The sequence below is a fragment of the Petaurus breviceps genome, unplaced genomic scaffold, assembly GCF_028583685.1.
Source record: "Petaurus breviceps papuanus isolate PSGF00001 unplaced genomic scaffold, PetGlider_PUasm1.0 225, whole genome shotgun sequence".
Taxonomy (NCBI): domain Eukaryota; kingdom Metazoa; phylum Chordata; class Mammalia; order Diprotodontia; family Petauridae; genus Petaurus; species Petaurus breviceps.
This window is the reverse complement of record NW_027185889.1, coordinates 17,455,392-17,474,874: the sequence shown is the minus strand read 5'-3', so window position 1 is coordinate 17,474,874 and position 19,483 is coordinate 17,455,392. Positions and strand designations below refer to the sequence as shown.

The following is a 19,483-nucleotide window of genomic DNA, read 5'->3' as shown; positions in this document are numbered from 1 at the left end:
TGGATGGATGGATGGATGGATGGATGGATGGATGGATAGATTTATACCTGTTTTAGGGAGAATTAGTAAGAAAAACATTTATGGCAAAATGGTTTGGCTACTTAATTACTTTTGTTAACTCATTGTTATATGAACATATAAAATAGCAATGATTATACAATGTAATGAAATGTTCCTGTGTTTTTTGAAACACACAATATCTGGTAACTATTAAAATGGCTAGGAAAGCCAGACTTGGGGCAGTGTGGCTTTAGAGATTTATGACTTATTGAAGAGGGTAGACAATTGAGATGGACCTTAGTAGCATTTGGTAATATAAGGAAGTACAGATAAGCAAGTAGTTGACATCAGACTGGGTTAGCAGTAGATACCAGGGCCTGAGTTTCAGGGGCATTATTCTGTCCCTGGAAGGATCATCATCATCATAATTTATAGCTCTTTAAGGTTTAAAAAGCTCATTCTTCACAGTTTTGTGAAGCAAATAAAGTAGTGCAAGTATGATCATCCACATTTAAAATGTGAGCAAACTGAGATCCAGAGAGTCCAAGTTTACATAGCTAATAAGAGCTGAGGATCTGAACCTAGATTTCATGACCTGAATTCTAGCGCTCTTCATTATACCTTGCTTTTAGAAGGACAAAGTAGAATTCCTCTTCTGGCAGAAATTGGGGTAATGGGCAAGGAATCAAAGCAGAGATTCAGATACAAAGGTTGGGACATAGTAGAAGGAGAAGAGATTAAAAAGAAGTAGCAAGAATATACAGAAGAACTATATAAGAAAGATCTTAACATCACAGTAACCACAGTGGTATGGTTACCCTGATCCAGAGCCAGACATCCAAGGAGAATGAAGTCAAATGGACCTTAGGAAGCATTGCTAACAGTAAAGCTAGTAGAGGTGATAGAATTCTAGCTGAACTATTTAAAATCCTAAAAGATGATACTGCTTCACTCAGTATGCCAGCAAATTTGGAAAATTCAACTGTGGCCACTGGATTGGAAAGATCAGTTTAATTCCCAGTCCTAAAGAAGGGCAATGCCAAGGTATGTTCAAATTACCTAGTAATTGTGCTTATTTCACATGCCAGCAAGGTTAGGTTTAAGATTCTGCACGCTAGGTTTCAACAATATGTTAACCAAGAATCACCAGAAGAGCAGCTTCGTTTTCAAAGAAGCAGAGAAACTAGAGACCAAATTGCCAAAATTTGCTAGATTGTGGAAAATACAAAGGACTTAAAGAAAAACATCTACTTCTGCTTCATTTGATTATGTGGATGACAACAAAATGTGGCAAGTCCTCAAAGAGATGGGAGTACCAGATCTCCTGAGGACCCCTGTATGCAGGCCAAGAAGCAACAGTTAGACCCAAACAGGGAACAATTGATTGTTTTAAGATTAGAAAATATATGAGGCTACATATTGTCACCTTATTTATTTAACCTATATGCAGAGTACATCATATGAAATGCCAGACTGGAGGAATCAAAAGCCAGAATTAAGGTTACTGGGAGAAAGATCAACAATCTCAGATATGCAAATAATACCACTCTGATGGCAGAAAGTGAAGAAAAAATAAGAAATCTCTTGATGAGAATGAAAGAGGAGAATATAAAAGCTGACTTGAAGCTTAATATCCAAAAAAAATGAAGATCTTGGCAACTGGTCCTGTCACTTCCCAGCAAATAGAGGGAGAAGAAATGGAAACAGTGTCAGATTTTATATTCTTGGGCTCAAAGATCACTGAAGAAGGTGAGTGCAGCCACAAAATTAAAAGGCAATTTGCTTCTTGGAAGGAAAGCTATGGTAAATCTGAACAGCATACTAAAAAGTAGAGACATCACCTTGCCAACACAGGGCTGTATAGTCAAAGCTATGGTTTTTTCTATAGCAATATGAGGCTATAAGAGTTGGACTATAAGAAAAGCTGAATGCCACAGAATTGACACTTTTGCAGTGTGGTGCTAGAGAAGACTTTTTTAATTTTTTTTTATTTTTTTGACTTTTCATTTATCTTTATTAAACTTCATCTTATTTCTTTTTTCTCTCTTTTTTTATTTTTTAGTTTACATCATTCATTTCCACGAGATTTTGAGTTACAAATTTTCTCCCCATTTTTTCCTACCCACCACCCCAAACAGTGATCCCACTGAATATCCCCTCCCCCAATCTGCTCTCTCCCATATCTTCCCCCATCCTCCCTCTGACTTTCCAGTAGAGAAGACTTTTAAGAGTCCTTTGGACAGCAAGGAGATCAAATCAGTCAATACTTAAAGAAATTAATTCAGACTATTCACTGGAAGGTTGATTATTGAAGCTGAAGCCTAAATACTTTGGCCACAGGAGGATAGGACTCATTAGAAAAGGTTCTGATATTAGGAAAGATCAAAGGCAAAAGGAAAAGGGGATGGCAGAGGATGAGATGGAGAGATCATGGAAGCAATGAACATGAGCTTGGACTGACTTCAGGAGATAGTGGAGTGTGGAAGCACCTGGCATTCTATGGTCCATGGGATCACAAAGAGTTGGACTCAACTGAACAGAAAACAACAAAGCTGAGTGGAGATATGAGGTAAAAGTCTTCATCACAAAGGATGAGACAAGAGCCAGCTTATTGATCAGAATGGGACTAGCAGCAAGATTCATTTGTTGCTGAGCCACTTGAGTTAAGTAAGATCTAGCTGTAACTCATGCATTTTCTTTAGCCAAGTGATGAATTAAGAGTAGGACTGAGCCTGCAGCCTATAGGTAGGGAATTAAGTGGCCCAGTTTGTGGAGATCGAAAGACTATGGCAGAAGTCATGCCAATCATTAATTACACCAACTGTGAGTTAGTACCCTAGTCTTCTAACCCAATAAAAACATACTGACTTGAAATTCACAGGATGTGTGTATGTGGGTCTATACTAAGTATATAGATCAAAGTAACTTAAAATGACTCTAACATATCTATGTGAACAATCTAAGGTAGTATCATTAATACTAATGAATAATCTGGGGATGACAACACGGTGGTAGCAGTGTGCAGCAAGGCCTGGACAACGCCTGGGCAAAGTGGTGGCAAGTTGACCAAGTTGATGCACCAACCAAGGCCATTCCCACCCACGCCTATCACTGCAGGGCTGGGATCTGATTGAGCTGGGTAAGAGACAAATGCAGAGCCTGCGGCAGTGGCAGCAGCTATTCCTGGGAATACCAACCCACAGCCTAGAAATTTAAAAAGCACCTATGTGAACTTCCAGGGACCAGGATGGCAGAGTGAACCCTGGCTGCTCCAATCCCCTCACTCTGACCCTGAAAACACAGTAATTATTGCCCCAGAGCAAAATTTTGAACAGCAAAGGCTTGGGAACCCTAGGGTGTGGCTAAGGCCCTGCCTCAAAATGGGTAAAAAACAGACTGCAAAGACAAAGACTCTAGAATCCTATTATTGTGAGAGGGAGGAACCAAATTCAGAAGGAGACAGTAATGACTCCACACCCACAGCTGAAGCCTCAACAGGAAATATGAACTGGTCTCAAGCACAGAAAGCATTCTTAGATGAGCTCAAAAAGAACTTTGAAAACCAAATGAGAGAGGTAGAAGATAAAATGAATAATTCTTTTAAAATCAAAATTGCAAAATTAGAAAAACATTACAATGAAGAAAACAGCTTCTTAAAAAGAAAATGTGTGAACTAAAAATGAAATCTGAATATATGAAAAAAGAGCTTCAAAAACTAACCAAGGAAAATAATTCACTAAAAATTAGAATCAACCACATTGAAGCTAATGACTCCATGAGGCAACAAGAATCAGTCAAAATGTCAAGAATGAAAAATTAGAAAAAGAGGTAAAATATCTCAATGGAAAAATAACTGACCTGGAAAACAGATCCAGGAGAGATGATCTGAGAATTATTGGTCTACTGGAAAATCATGATGAAAAAATGAGCCTGGACAACATTTTCCAAGAGCTCATCAAGGAAATTTGCCCTGATATCCTAGAACCAGAGGGTAAAATAGAAATCAAGAGAATCCACCGGATGCCTTCTTTTGGAAAGAAATCCCAAATTGAAAATGAAATGTTGTAGCCAAATTCTAGAGCTATCAGGTAAAGAAGAAAATACAAGCAGCCAGAAAGAAATAATTCATGTATTGCAGAACTACAGTGAGGATCGCACAGGATCTGGCAGCTTGAGGGACTGGAATACGATATTCTGCAAGGCAAAAGAGCTTGGGTTACAACCAAGGATCACCTATCCAGCAAAACTGAACATAATCTTCCAGGCAAGGAGATGTTAATTCAGTGATATAACAGACTTCCAGACCTTCCTGATGAAGAAGCCAGAGCTCAATGGAAAATTCAACCTTCAATTACAAGACTCAAAATGATGAGGTGCCAGCTCTGGGAACCCCCTTGAGCTCTCCTTCAATCTTTGAGGTACAGTCTCTGGGAACCCCCCCTTGAACTCTGATTAAATCATCCCATTTGATTAGGCATTTATATGAGGCCATGCCTTACATTGTGGCTGGGCCCAGACCTCTGTTACTAGCCTAGCCCTCCATTGTCCATCTACTTTCCACTCTTGAGCCTATCAAAATATCAACTGACCCTTGAACTGGCATAGCCCATCATTGTCTGTAGTCTCCAGGTAGCCTCCAGCAACTTCCCACCCTTAATCACTCATTGACCTCATCTGACTTCTCCTGAAGACCCTCCCCAAACTCCTCCTCTAGACCACCCCTACCTAGATTCCTCCCACAACTTTTTATATATAAGATCCCATCTTCCCTCCATGTGGTGTGAGAGTGCCATAGAATTTTCCAATACAAGCCTTACAGATACTAAGGCTCCTTAAGAGTCTACCCAATATGGCAAACTTTTAATAAACTTTACTTTTCTTTGGCTGAGAGAAGACTTGAGTCAAATTCATTCGACAAGATCTGGTGACTTGGTTGGTATTTTGGGGTCTCCAGAGCAACCCTCATCTATACCTCTTCAAAGAGAGACATAGAAAGGTAAATAGGGGGAAAAAAACCATACACCAAACAGACACACACACACAAACATAACTTGTTATTTAATAAGATCAAACTGTTTACATCTCTATATGGGAAGCTGATACCTGTTAATACTGAGAACTCTATACTTACAGCAACATCTAAAAGGATATAGATAAATAGAGGGTGTGGGCATAGATTACACAAAATGATGATAAAAATTCTTATTAAAGGCTGCAAAGGGACTACAATGGAAGAAGAGGAAAGAATGAAGTAGAAAAGGGTAAATTGTGCCACACAAAGAGGCATAAAAACATTATTGTAGAGGGAAAGAAGGGAGGGAGATTAACATTGTATGAGCTTTTCCCTTATTGGTTCTGGTGTAAGGAGGGAATAACATAATCAGTTAAGTATAGGACTCTATGGAGAAGAGACATAAAACTTATCATAATAGAGGGAAAGAGTGGCGGGAGAGGAGCATTGCACGAGATCTATTCTTGTCAATCTTGGTTTGAGGAAGAAATAATATACTACATTAAGTATAAAAATCTATTGTACCCTACAGACAGTAGGAGAGGGGAAGGGCTAAGCACAGGGGATGGGGTTAGAAGAAAGGGAAGAAGTAGTAAGGGGAAAGGGTAGGAAAAGGAAGGGGGACTGATAAGGAGAGAATACTGAGGGAGGTGGCAGTCAAAAGGAAAACTCTTGAGGGGAAGGGAGAAGGGGAAAAATAAAAGCATAAACAGGGGAGGGAATAGGATGGAGAGAAAGATACAGATAGTAATCATAACCATGAGTGTGAATGGGATAAACTCTCCCATAAAACGGACGCAGATAGCAGAATGGATTAAAAACCATAATCCTACAATACACTGTTTACAAGAAACACATCTGAAATGGGGAAACACACAAGGTAAAGGTAAAAGGCTAAAATATATCATGCCTCAGCTAAAGTAAAAAAAAAGCAGGGGTAGCAATCCTTATCTCAGACAAAGCAAAAGCAAAAATAGATCTAATTAAAAGAGATAAGGAAGGAAACTATATCCTACTAAAAGGCACCATTGAAAATGAAGCAATATCATTACTAAACATTTATGCACGAAGAAGTACAGCATCCAAATTCCTAAAGGAGAAGTTAAGGGAGTTAGAGGAAGAAATAGATAGCAAAACTATACTAGTGGGGGACCTCAATCTCCCCCTCTCTGAGCTTGATAAATCTAACCTCAAAATAGACAAGAAAGAAGTTAAGGAGGTAAACAGAATCTTAGAGAAGATAGATACTGTAGACTTTTGGAGAAAACTGGATGGTGATGGCACATACACAAAAGTTGACCATGTACTGTTGTACCTGGCTACCTGGTTTTCCCATCCCCCAACCTCAGCCCTCAGGGAAGTGAGCAGACTGCCAGGTCAGTTCCACCCTCTCCCAACCGATGTCTGCCTTTACCCATTCACCCCACCTCCACAGAGGTGGGTGGGCTTCCGGGTCAGGGAGATTTGGCACCAGCGGGAATTTTGAGGTGGGTACTGACCAATCACAGTTCTTGGCCTCTGCAAGTTTCTGCTTTTGTAATACCTAACCATTGGCCGAGGGGTATCTCTTTAAAAGCCTACACACTGTCTGTGCAGACTTACTGTAACAGTCCCACGGAAAATAAAAACCACTTCCAAATTTTACTCTTGGGGGTCTCCTCTCACTCCTTTCGGCACAACATTTGGAGGACCTAGCAAAATATTGCGGTGTTCCATGTCACCACAGAGAGATCCCTGAACAGGATGAACTATTGGCTTTGGGAGGCAGGCATTTGCTTGCCCCAATCCATAGGGGGACTAGCCCCTGATGAAGTTCCAGGGCCCCAGGTCTCAAAGAGGGAAAGATTGCACATGCAAACCTGACTTTGACTGGCTCCTCTTTTGACTGTGTGTGGATTCAGGACCTCCAATTTGGGGGTGAGTACTGCTCTGGTTTCTGTTCTGTTCTGGGAGGACTTGAGGGGCTAGACATAGCCCGAGTACAATCTGTACCCCATCATCTGGGCAAACTCGAGACATCGACCTTTTGCCCATATCTGGTTCTGGCTAGTTCTGGTCTGGTCTGTTAGTGTCTGTCTGTCTATCTTTCTATGTATCCTATCCATTCTGGGCTCATAAAGTTTTGTTTTGAGCTCATTCTCTTAAACCCTTCCTGCTTTTACTCTGCAAAGCAGGTATTCCAGTGGCTATCAGAGGAGAATCTTCAAGGAAGCTTTTCTGAATTCCACTGGGAAGCTGGGCAGGGCAGGGGCAGGGGAGATGCTGGGCAGGGGGGATGCTGGGCAGGGGGGATGCTGGGCCAGGGGGAGCCAGCATGGCCATGTGGCCCCTTCCACATTGCAGCAGCGGGGGGGGGAGGGCCTGGAGCTGGCCAGCCTGGCCCCAATGTCAGGCCAAGGGTGGGACTTATTAACCCCCCACCCTGCGCTTCCATGGACAGCAGAAAGTGAAGGCCCTGACGCAAGCCCTCAGCCCCTGGTTGGGGTGGTGGGGGTGGGAGAGGGAAGAGGACCAGGCTGGCAGGAAGGAGTTCTCTGCCCACTGAAATGGAAAGGGGGTGAGGTTGGGACTTGCACAGCCCCTCCCTTCGGAAAGAAACTAGGCAATTAGGAAATTCAATAATGAGACAACATATCAAAACTTGTGGGACACAGCAAAAGCAGTTCTTAGGGGAAGTTTTATATCCCTGAATGCACACATAAATAAAATAGAGAAAATGGAGGTCAATAAATTGGCCATGCAACTGAAAAAGCTAGAAAAAATAAACAAATTGAAAATCCCCAATTAAATACTAAATTAAAAATAATGACAACCAAAGGAGAGATTAATAAAATTGAATTTAAGAAAACTTTTGAATTAATAAATAAAACTAAGAGCTGGTATTATGAAAAAAACAATAAAATTGATGGACCTTTAGTCAATATGATAAAAATAAAGAGAAGAAAACTAAATTATGAGTATCAAAAATGAAAAGGGTGAATCTACCTCCAATGAAGAGGAAATTAAAACAATACTTAGGAATTATTTTGCCCAGTTGTATGCACATAAATTTGACAATCAGTGAAATGGATGAATATTTAAAAAAATATAAGTTGCCCAGATTAACTGAAGAGGAAGTAAACTACTTAAATAACTCCATCTCAGAAAAAGAAATTGAACAAGCCATCAATGAACTCCCTAGGAAAAAATCTCCAGGGCCAGATGAATTTACTAGTGAATTATACCAAACATTTGAAGAACAATTGACTCCAATACTTTACAAACTATTCAGGAAAATTGGAAAAGACGGAGTCCTACCAAATTCTTTTTATGACACAAATGTGGTATTGATACCTAAATCAGGAAGGGACAAAACAGAGAAAGAAAATTATAGACCAATTTCCCTTATGAATATAGATGCAAAAATTCTAAATAAAATATCAGCAAAAAGACTACAGCAACTTATCATGAGAGTACTACACTTTGATCAGATAGAATTCCAGGAATGCAAGGGTGGTTCAATATCAAGAAAACTATCAGTATAATTGATCACATCAACAACAAAACTAGCAGAAACCATGTGATTATCTCAATAGACACAGAAAAGGCTTTTGACAAAATACAACAGCCATTCCTATTAAAAACACTAGAAAGTACAGGAATAAATGGAGTCTTCCTTAAAATAATAAGTAGCATCTATCTAAAACCATCAGCAAGTATTATATGTAATGGGGATAAACTAGAAGCATTTCCAATCAGATCAGGGGTGAAACAAGAATGTCCACTATCACCCCTCTTATTCACTCTGGTACTAGAAATGTTAGCAGTAGCAATAAGAGAAAAAAAGGAAATTGAAGGAATCATATTAGGCAAAGAAGAGACTATGTTATCACTCTTTGCAGATGATATGGTGCTACACTTAGAGAATCCTAGAGAATCAAGTAAAAAACTAACTTGAGATAATAAACAAATTTGGCAAAGTTGCAGGATGTAAAATAAACCTACACAAGTCCTTGGCATGTCTATATATCTCTAACAAAATCCAACAGCAAGAGATAGAAAGAGAAATCCCATTTAAAGTTACTATAAACATTATAAAATATTTGGGAATCTACCTGTCAAAACAAACCCAGGACTTATACGAACACAATTACAAAACACTTTTCACACAAATAAAGTCAGATCTAACTAATTGGAAAAAAACATCAATTGCTCATGGCTGGGTTGAGCTAATATAATAAAAATGACAATTTTACCTAAATTAAATTACATATTTAGTGCCATACCAATCAATCTACCAAAAAATTACTTTGTAGAGGTAGAAAAAATAGTAGCAAAATTCATTTGGAAGAACAAAAGCTCCAGAATATCAAGACAATTAGTGAAAAGAAATGTTAGGGAAGGTATTCTAGCCATACCAGATTTTAATCTGTATTATAAAGCAGCCGTCATCAAAACTACTTGGTACTGGCTAGATAGAGGGATAGAGTAGTGGATCAATGGAATAGATTGTGTACACAAGCCAATGATTATAGTAATCTATTGTTTGATAAACCCTAAAACCCCAGTTTTGGGGACAAGAATGCACTATTTGACAAAAACTGCTGGGAAAACTGGAGCATAGTATCACAGAAATTGGGCATAGACCAATATCTAACACCATACACCAAAATAAAGTTGAAATGGGTGCATGATCTAGGTATAAAGGCTGACACTGTAAACAATCTGAGAGAGCAAGGGATAGTCTACCTGTCGGATCTATGGAGAGGGGAAGACTTCATGATGAAACAAGAGTTAGAGAGCATTATAAAATGAAAAATGGATAATTGTGATTACATTAAATTGAAAAGCTTCTGTACAAATAAAGCCAATGTTACCAAGATTAAGAGGGAAGTGGAAAATTGGGAATTTTTACAATCAGTGTCTCTGATAAAGGCCTCATTTCTAAAATATACAAAGAATTGAGTTGAATCTATAAGAATACAAGCCACTCCCCAATTGATAAATAGTCAAAGGATATGAACAGACAGTTCTCAGAAGGTGAAATTAAAGATATCTGTAAGCATATGAAAAAATGTTCTAAATCACTATTGATTAGAGAAATGTAAATCAAAACAACCATGAGGTACCACATCTCACCAGTCAGATTGGCTAAGATGACAAAACAGGAAAATGATAAATGCTGGAGAGGATGTGGAAAAATTGGAACACCAATGCATTGCTGGTGGAATTGAGAACTGATCCAGCCATTCTGGAGAGCAATTTGGAACTATGCCCAAAGGGCTATAAATAAGTGCATACCCTTTGACCCAGCAATACCACTGTAATGGGAATATAAATTTTAAAGATCTTCCCTGCCCCTAGACTAAAGTGCACCTGGAGCCTGGGGTGGGAGGCTTGTTTTTCAGTAGATACTTCTTGATTGGCCAGTTACTCAATAAGGTTGTTACATTCTGTGAGCCAGGAGAAAGCTATATAAGCCCTGATGTGAAGCTTTGTTTTGGGGCTCACTTTGAGAAGTGTTCTGTGATTTGATCTGGATTCTGGGAAGCTGTTGTTGAGAGCCCCGCCTTGGCTTTGAAAAACCCAGATGTTGATTTGGTATGGATGTAATGGTTGGACATTTTAGAAACTGTCTATTTGATCTGTTTCTCTGTCTTGATAATTCTGTCTGTATATTCTGAAGTTCGGGGTGCTGACATTTTTCCCCTGAACTAGGTGAATGATACATATCTGACTGATTAAAGTAAGCTTGTTAACCCATTTTGAGTTGCTTTCCTTTATCAAAGCAGATCCAAGAACCAGTGGTGGCAGACACCCTGTGGAACGCTGGGGTGCTTGCTGCTACAAAATGGCATCACGAACAGGATCTGCAGAGTAAAAGGAAAGTATGGGGACTGGGATAATTGTTTATTTCCCAGTTGTGGTAGCTGTGATTCTGTGGAGCCGTGGAGCAGGAGAGAAGAATGGCCTGCATGCAGACTTCGCTGAGCTGAGAGCAGAAATGGTGAGCTGACTGCATCAGGACCTGGGAAGAAGCCAGGAAGGGCTGCCACCTGCGGGAGGAGAAGGAACCCAGCAGTTCAGAATTCAGCCACAGGAATAAGAACTAAGCAGCAAAGCAGGGGCACTGAATGTGTTTCCTGGCTGCGTCCCACAGTTTGGGACCCAGGGTGAGGATGGACTTGTGACTATGGTGGGTGGGATGAAGTGCCTTGGACCCCCAAGGACCCCACCTTGTTGGTTTTGTTGCCCAGCCCCCTCTCTGTACTTGGAAGCAGGGGCTGGAGCTGTGTGAGGGGAAGGACACTCCTCTCCTCCCAAGAGAACTTTGGACTCTTGTTTTGAATTGAGGTGATAATGCAATGTACTTTGTGTTTGTTTGGGGCCCAGTGACCACTTTGGTAACTTTGGTTCCGTATCTTGAAAATGTGACCCAAGAGATGCTTAGTGCTAATTCAAAAGTAAATTGTCTATGCTATGGGCATGAAAGATCTTGGGTCCGAAGGTAATGGGAATGTAAATTATAAAGATCTTCCCTGCCCCTTGGCTAAAGTGCACCTGGAGCCTGGGGTGGGAGGCTTGTTTTTCAGTAGATACTTCTTGATTGGCCAGTGAATCAATAAGTTTGTTACATTCTCTGAGCCAGGAGAAGGCTATATAAGCCCTGATGTGTAGCTTTGTTTTGGGGCTCACTTTGAGAAATGTTCTGTGATTTGATCAGATGAAACTCTGGGAAGCCGTTGTCCAGGGCCCCCCGGCTTTGAAACCCAGATGTTGTTTGGTGTGGATGTGATGGTTGGACAGTTTGGAAATCTGTCTACTTGATCTGTTTCTGTCTTGATAATTGTCTGTATACTTTGAAGTTCAGGGTGCTGACCTTTTTCCCCTGAACTAGGTAAACGATACATATTTGACTGATTAAAGTAAGCTTGTTAACCCATTTTGAGTTGCTTTCCTTTAACAAAGCAGATCTAAGAACCTGTGTTGGCAGACACCCTGGGGACGCTGGGGTGCTTGCCGCTACAACCACTTCTAGGGTTATATCTCAAAGAGATCAGAGAAGTAGGAGGAGGACCCATATGTACAAAATATTTATAGCAGCTCTTTTTGTGGTGGCAAAGAATTGGAAATCAAGGGGATTCCCATCAATTGGGAAATGGCTGAATGGGTTGTGGTATATGAATGTGATGGAATACTACTGTGGTATAAGAAATGAGAAGTGGACGGACTTCATAATAACCTGGAAAGGCTTACATAAACTGATGCTGAGCGAGAAGAGCAGAACCAGGAGAAATCTGTACACAATTACAGACACAACATATGTGTGATGACTAACTTCAATAGACTGGGCTCCTCTCAGCAATGCAAGGTTATAAGAAAACTCCAAAAGACTCATGATTGAAACAGATATCCACATTCAGAGAAAGAGATGCGGAGTCTGAATGCAGATTAAAACCAACTATTTGCTGTGTTTCTTTTTCTTGTTTTGTTTTGTTTCCTCTTTCCCACTGATCATTCCATCATTTATAATCCTCTTTACAACCTAATGATTAATGTGAAGATATTTGTAGATCCTATGTTTGAGTGCATGACGCCATGAGGGGAAGGGGGCAGAAGGAGAGGGAGGGGAAGGAAATTTGAAACTCAAGGGACTGTGGAACTAAAGTATAAATAAACTAAAAATAAATAAATCAATTTAAAAATAAAAACAAAATAATAATAATAATCTGAAGTATCATTCATGTCATGATTGTGGTCTTGGCCACAAAGTCTGAGGGACCTTGGCTTTAATGATTTTGATGGGATTTTGGGGGGAGCTGTAGCTTGGCAGGTGGCAGTTGGAAAGCTAAAAAATTCATAGACACAGGTCTGGCCTGAACAAAAACCAACACTAAGTATAGCTTCATTCATCACACATAACAATCTTAATGGTCCCCTATGATATAAACTGCAAATAAATTTAATCTTCCTTGTCTAGCTAAAATTTAATACTGTCCCACCAACTGAATTAATTTATTAGCCTTACATTTTAATCCTGATTTCTTGTTACTCCATGCCCTACCCACCTCATCAAGTAAGTTTCCTTATTACCCTTATAACTCTGCACATATGAACTCACACATATAAGTTCCTCTCTATCAGGTTGCTCCCATTATTATCCATACTCCCTCCAATCTTTAATCTTCCTCTATGCCAGCTTCTTACTCTCTACTACTTCTTAAAAACAATGTTTCCCCTTTTCATAATGCAATCATATTGTCCAATATCTTGTCTATCCTCTTTTCCAATATCTCCTCTCCTTCTACTTAAACTCCTTGAGAAAACATTCTTTATTAGGTGCTTTCACTTTCTTGCTCTCCTCTAAGTCCTTGTCAGTCTGGCTTTTCACCTCTTCATTCAACTGAAACACCACTACTTTTCTACTCATACAGTCACCCTACTTCAGTCCCTTTGTCACCTAGCCTAAACTGTTGTAGTAGCCTTTCTCCTTCAGTTCCTTCCCCACTTGCATCATCCTCCATCATCCTCAGTTGTAAAAGAGATATTCCGATAGCTTAGGTTGGAGCATGGTGGCACCTGCTCAGTGGGATTTAGTGGCTCTTTAGTGGCTCAAATATAAAGCCATCTGTTTGGCATTTAAAGGCTACTTTTCCGGTCTTACACTTTACTACTATGATCCAACTGTACATCATGTAACCGACCACAGGGCAGGACCATGTTCTTGCCTTTCTTTGTGAAGCTCTTCATAAACCTCAAAGTTCTAGATAAATCTGTTATGTTATACTTGATCCTACATAGCCCTTTAAAGTTCTATATAAATATAAAATACTATAATAAAGCTTTGGCTCACCAGTTCTTAATACAGTGCCTAGCACATAGTGAAAAAAAAATTTTAATGCTATTGGCTTGCTTACTGTTAGGGAGTGGGAGGGTATAGAGAAATAAAACCATGCCATCAGGAAACTCACAGCCTAATTGGAGAATCAAGAGATAAATGGGATCATTGAAGTGATATAGGAAAGAATTACTAATACAGTACAAAGAGGCCACAAGGCAGCATCATTTTAGCATCATAGATACAGAACTGCAAGAGATCTTAGAGACCATCTAGTCCAACTCCCTCTTTTTAAAAAGAGGAAACTGAGACCCAGAGAGGTTGATTTATGCCCAGGGTCTCAGGCAGAGAGTGCTTTGTAGGCAGTGAGTCTTGTAAGCATTCAAAAGAGGAGAGGTATCATGACTGACGTTGATCTGGGATGGGTCTCTACAGAAGGACTATTTTTCCTTCTTCTCTATCCCCAGAGCCTAGCACAGTGCTTTGTAATTCATAGGTGCTTAATAAATGCTTGTTGGATTGATCATTGCTTGCTGATCACTGGTTTATGGGCTCAGATTCTTCACCATTAGATCTGATTGGTAACTAGTTTTGAAATGTCGACAATATTTTAATCTCTATAGCAAATCACTAACTATAAATGCTCTCTCTTTATGTTTAAATGATGTCACCCAGCCTCTTTTTACTCTTAAAAAAACTGCTATGGATTCCTCCAGAGTCTTAAAGCTGAGTTACTGTAGGCCAGCTAGAGACCCAAAAGTACTTTTAGCAATTTTGTTTGAGTTTTGATGATGCTTTTCAAACAAAGATGAAAGATTGGTTCAAAGAATGAATTTTTGCATCCCATACAGCAGCTGATTGATCACAGTGCTTGAGGGAACTTTAGCACAGTTGTACTCTCTAGACCTCTACTGAGAATGCACTGCCCATATCCATGAAGGTTCACTTTGCGGTCACAGAGCTAGGATGTTTCCTCTGAACATAAAATTTTAAAATGCTTTATATCACTTATCCCAGTACCATGTCATAGACTTTGATTCAATAGCATCAAGTCATAACATCTAATTGGTCCTGAGCACATTTCCTGCTACCTCTCATAACATGAAGGATGCCTCAGACTTGTTTTATGAGTATGTTTTAACTTTCAATTTAAAAAAAAAAAAGCTCTTCTCACTTTAAAGAAGAAACTGGAAATTAAATGATCATAGGAAAAGCCTGATATCTGGTGACCTCTCATGGAATTTTCCCTTAGTATCTATTTTGTCATCTTTTGTGGAAGAGATTTATTTTTCTGTTCATTTGCCAACTGGAAAATTTTCACATTAGTATGTTTCACCTGGACTTTCCTATAATTTGTGGGGAAAGAGAGTTAGTAGAGAAGCTATTTTTGAAGGATGACTAACAGTGGCATAAGTAATAGGAATAAGGCCACAATTTGAGATGCATTAAGTTGCATGGTCCATAACCAAACAGGTGAAACAGGAACATTTGTTTAAATAGAAATTTGCTCACTTAAATGGATTACCTTTCTAACACATTTTTTGATTCAGGAGTACATTATATTCCTGTAAAAAAAGAAATAAGAAAACTCATATAACCAAAGCAACAATAGTAAAGCAAACTGGCACCAGGCAGTTATGTTCCTAATGATTCAGAGGCATCACAAGCCCTGATATGCTCTCTAAATCATGAAAGAAAGTGTTAACCATACATAGAGAACTGCATGAGATTTAGTTATGGTAACTACTAACTAAAAGACAGCATCTATGTCACAGTGGCGCCAATCTTCAGGTCAGGAAGGTCTTTTTGCTCTTCCCTGTTACCTAATAATTATGTGGCTAAGAGCAAGTCACTTCGCTTTCCAGTGCCCCTGGTGATTCTCTAAGACTAAAACAAATTACCCACCAGACTCAGTGGGTAATTGTTTTGTTTCCTCTTTCCCACTGATCATTCCATCAGTTATAATCCTCTTTACAATTACAATTTCTGCCATACTCCACACCAAGAAATCCCATATACCAGTGAAATCTCATATCCAGACAAAATCCCAACTTATTAGTCATAATATGTCATTTCCCCCAAGTGATCACATCAATCCAAGACACAGTCAGATTTCTTTTTTGATTTTCCTCCTCTTCAAGGAACATCGAGCATTTTGCAAATACCTTGTAAGCAGTTGCCATGTCAAATATGTACTGATGGTGAAATTAAGACAAAAGCCCAAAATTATATCGTGAATCTCAGAGTCATAGTATTATAAGAACTGAAAGGGACTTTAAAGATGCTTTCTTCTCCACCTCACTTTACAGGTAAAGAAAAAAGAACCTTCAGGAAATGAAGTCCATTGGCTTAGGTCACACAAAAGTCACTGACAGAGCCAAGACTAGAACCTAGGTGTCTAGATTCCTAATCCACTCTAGCAGTAAGTGCTAGAGTTTGCAATTAAGTATCAATCTAATGGCTCCTTATTCTAGCATAATTGTTATGTATGATATATTCATAGAATTATAGAGCTAGAGGTAGTAGAAAAAATCTCAAAAGGCCATGTAGTCCAACCCCCTCATTTTACAGATGAGGAAATTGAGACCCAGTGAAGCTAAATATACTAGCCCTAGGCCCCACAGTTGGCAAAATATGTTGTATTTTTATTGATGATTCTAGATTATAATCATCATTGAACTGACTATATGTGAACCATCATTAAATGGTTAGGAATTCTAAGGCATACATTTCTACACAAAAAAAAATTTTTAAGTAAATACTGCATTGTGATTCTTAACTCTGTCTTGCTTTGGGAGAAGCTGCATCTAAATAGTTGGTATGAAATGTTATAATTAAGGAAGAGAAAATAAAGTTGATCGCTCAAGGCCATTACCACACAGAGGCATCTGAAGGTGTATCCTTATTTAGGATTGCTTAACTCCATTTGGATAGCCCTCCTCCTCATTCAGCCCTCTCACCCTCTCAGCAGTCTGAGAATTCAGTAGTGTCTTATGTGGAGGGGATGTTTCCATAGCAACAGTGGATACTGCATTGTCAGGCTGCTGCCTCGGACCTTCTTATACTGAAATAGTGGAAAAGTTATGGAGGAAGAATCCAAAGACCTTCAGCATTTCTCTGCCTCCTGTCACTTCCTATCTGAGCTGTCAGTCTGCACCAGGACAGCCAGACCCCATATAACAACTAATTAAAATTGTTAGTTGGCCCAGTGATGAATGACAACACAGTTTACAATATTGGTGGAAAAATAAAAAGGGCATAGTCTTTTCTCCCTACGGCAAATGCCCAGTTTGTGCAAAAGGAACCTTGTTTTTTATTTAAGTCAGAGACAGATTTTTGATAAATATTTTGTCACTTACAAACTGTAATGCTATTCTGCTGCAAACGACAGATCAGGAGGGGGAAAAGGAAAAGAAAATGTTCAGATGGTGATTTTAAAGTATAATGCTATCAGGAAATACACTGAGCCTTCCTCCCAGGTGCATCTGTGCTTGTATTGAAGTATATAAACTTTCACTGTGTAAATGTGATCAAAACTTTACCAAGGGCTATTTAGAAATTCTGCCTGTGGCCCCCACCGCCCAGCCGAGCTCCCACTTCTATCCCGCCCGCCGGTTTCTTGTTTAGAAACTGCCCAAGTACTAGAACACGCGGCTCGCGGAGCAGCTTGCCGGGCGCAGAGGGACTCAAGAACCGCCTGAGCTATGGCTGCCATCCGAAAAAAGTTGGTTATAGTTGGTGATGGTGCGTGTGGGAAGACATGCTTGCTGATTGTATTTAGCCAAGACCAATTCCCTGAAGTTTATGTGCACACAGTGTTTGAACATTATGTAGCAGACATTGAAGTGGATGGAAAACAGGTGGAGTTAGCTTTGTGGGACACAGCTGGTCAGGAAGATTATGATCGCCTTCGACCTCTTTCCTACCCAGATACCGATGTTATACTTATGTGTTTTTCCATCGATAGCCCTGACAGTTTAGAAAACATTCCAGAGAAGTGGACCCCGGAGGTGAAGCATTTCTGTCCCAATGTGCCCGTTATCCTGGTTGGGAACAAGAAGGATCTTCGAAATGATGAGCACACGAGGCGGGAGCTGGCCCAGAAGAAGCAGGAGCCAGTGAAACTTGAAGAAGGTAGAGACGTGGCGAATCGCATCGGTGCATTTAGTTATATGGAGTGCTCAGCAAAGACCAAAGACGGTGTCAGGGAGGTTTTTGAAACCGCCACAAGAGCGGCTTTGCAAGCCAGCCATGGAAAGAAAAAATCAGGGTGCCTTGTCTTTTAAACACAGTGGAAAACCCAAGTCCTCACTCGGTTAATTTTTGAAGTGCAGTTTATTAATTTAAGTGTATGATTCCTGGCCTTTTTCATTTATCCATAATGTACTTTAAGAGATTTACAAATAAGAAATCATCTTGCTACCAGTATTTAGAAGCCAACCATGATTGTTTAATGACAGTCAGTGTCCCAACACATCTGTGCACACCAGGGTTCCTCTGACATTACTCTTAATAACCTTCATTCTCCCAGCACATCTGGCACTAATTCAAGGGAATTCTTAACTTCTTGCTTCTTTCTAGAAAGAGAAAAGGTGACAACTTTTTCTGAATTGAGCTTAAATACTTTTATATTTAACATGTCCTGTTGCTGTCAGCTACAGAGCCCTCTGGGGAATAAATACTAAGTCACTTCAGAGCAGGACCTCTTATGAGGTTTTTATTGGTATAGCTCTGGGGTATTACTCAATTGTTTGAAAATGGGACTTGTCAGAGATAGCAGGTCCCCATACAGTTGTGGCAAAGCTACAACCCTGTGGTTTCATTTTAGTTACCTTAGAGTTACTGTATAATTGGTGCCACTTAATGTATGTTACCAAAGAATAAATCTATCTACCCCAGCTTAGACATAATTTTTTTTGTATAATTGAATTTCCTAATACTGATATTTGTTATCTCTGCAGAAGGTTTCTTAGGGATTTTTTTTAAAGTATAATTTAAACATGAAATTAGGTGGAAAAAAAAACATTGAAATCCCTTTTTGTCATTTTCTCCAGTGAATGACAGCCATTAGCAGTTTTTTTTCTGTACAACATAGCTCAATGTCCACCCCTATCTCCTGGAACTGGGGTCAGTGAATGGAGAATTGGTTCCACCCCAAGGATAGTTCTGAACTCAAGTTGCCAGCAACTTGGTCTATACAATGTTTCTTTCTTACTCTTAACAGTGGTAACTCCCCTTTAATCTCCTGGGAGAGCTTGCTACCGATTTTCTTTGTTGGTGGCCAAAGTCCCCCTTGGAACTTCTCATTCCTCTCCAGCTGACTAAACTTTTCTGTATCAGTTAATTTTTTCCAACTACCAATAGAATAAAGGCAGTTTTCTAAAACTAAAAAAGAGAAATTCTGCCTGCCCTAGATGCAATATTTCCCTGTCTCACTTCTTTCTTGGACAAGAGCAAAGCTGTGTAATGTGAGCAAAGTTGCCTTCAAGTAGAAGCCTTACTTATTTGTTTTAACAACATATGATGCTTTGTTGAGCAAAAAAGAACAATATCCACAATTCTCTTAGCAAATCATTACCTTACAACCTCAGAGCTGTACAAAAATCTGGCTTTTTCAGTGACATTTGGTGCATGAACAGCACCATTCTGGGTTC

At 39.6% G+C, this 19,483-nt stretch overlaps 1 pseudogene; it reads left to right on the top strand.

Annotated features, from left to right (window-relative positions):
* The first annotated feature begins 17,438 nt into the window (after positions 1–17,438).
* Positions 17,439–18,587, top strand: LOC138166635 (transforming protein RhoA pseudogene; annotated as a pseudogene).
* Positions 18,588–19,483: the final 896 nt, after the last annotated feature.